Source organism: Etheostoma spectabile, chromosome 9, assembly GCF_008692095.1.
Source record: "Etheostoma spectabile isolate EspeVRDwgs_2016 chromosome 9, UIUC_Espe_1.0, whole genome shotgun sequence".
In the NCBI taxonomy this organism is placed as follows: Eukaryota; Metazoa; Chordata; class Actinopteri; order Perciformes; family Percidae; genus Etheostoma; species Etheostoma spectabile.
Window position 1 is genome coordinate 5,538,122 of NC_045741.1, and position 1,400 is coordinate 5,539,521.

Here is a 1,400-nt window from a genome sequence, read left to right on the forward strand (position 1 = left end):
ATAAATTCCAACAATAACTGTCGAACTAAAGTTAATAAGTTAGTGTTACGTAGTGTTGAAATACGTCAAAAAAAGGGACAAACATTGAAAAAAGGGACTAAAACGTAAGAATTTTTGTAGGAATTTTTGGAGGGAAGACAACACGAGGGTTAACTAGTCATTTCTGGCATTTTGGCATATCTTATTCCACTTTGTCTGATCTACTGCCGCCCCCAACATGAATGTAATTACCAAAGAAGCATGAACCAACCCACAGCAACCGGTCACATTTACTCATCCAACGACCACACAACACACAACAACAAAAATCTCGAGGCCTCCCCACAAAAACACACACGTCACTGCACACACAGCACACTGCTCATACCTTCATAACAACAGCAGCAACAATCTAACGCAAGCAGCAGTTAAATCATTTGACTAAAATGCAGAAAAACCCTTCGTTGGAAATCCAGAGTTCTCACGAGAGCACAATGTGAATTTCCTCAGCGAGTTACTCTGGCTTCGAGTAATGCCGCTCATTAACTATGCCTTTGTATCTGAGCTGCACCAATCACATCGGTGTATCTGATGTAGGCGGAGCCAGAGGCAAGCTAGACCAATCACATCGGTGTATATGTTGTAGGCGGAGCCAGATGCAAGCTAGACCAATCACATTGGTGTATATGTTGTAGGTGGAGCCAGAGGCAAGCTAGACCAATCACATTGGTGTATATGTTGTAGGCGGGGCCAGAGGCAAGCTAGACCAATCACATTGGTGTATCTAATATAGGCGGAGCCAGATGCAAGCTAGACCAATCACATTGGTGTATCTAATATAGGCGGAGCCAGATGCAAGCTAGACCAATCACATTGGTGTATCTAATATAGGCGGAGCCAGATGCAAGCTAGACCAATCACATTGGTGTATCTGTTGTAGGTGGAGCAAGAGGAGAGCTGCACCAATCACATCGGTGTATTTGCCATGTGAACACAGTAAAAATTGACCTACTTAACGAAGTTGGTTTCCTGCTAGCTTAGCTACAAGTTAGCATCAAACACAACAAAGGCTGTCAGTTGAATGGTGTTTTGAGCTAACGTTAGCATCCAAGCAATCATAGATAGCTGCAACGTTTTTGAAATGATTTCCATCTTCTGTTATTGTTTGTAATGAAAACGTTATTATTCGATGGATTTCACTAATTTCAGTATGACAGTTATGCCGTGAACTGCTTAAATCTAAGCATGCGCAACTCTCATCGGGGGGGGGGGGGGGTGTGACAGGCTGCTAGCCTAGAATGCTCTGCGGGCCTGGCAAAGAACACAGGAAACTCGAATTTGATGGCCAAGAACCTGTACAATCCACAAGCATTGTCCCCTATTTGCTTGAACAGCAGGGAGATTCACTCTGAATCCGAAGT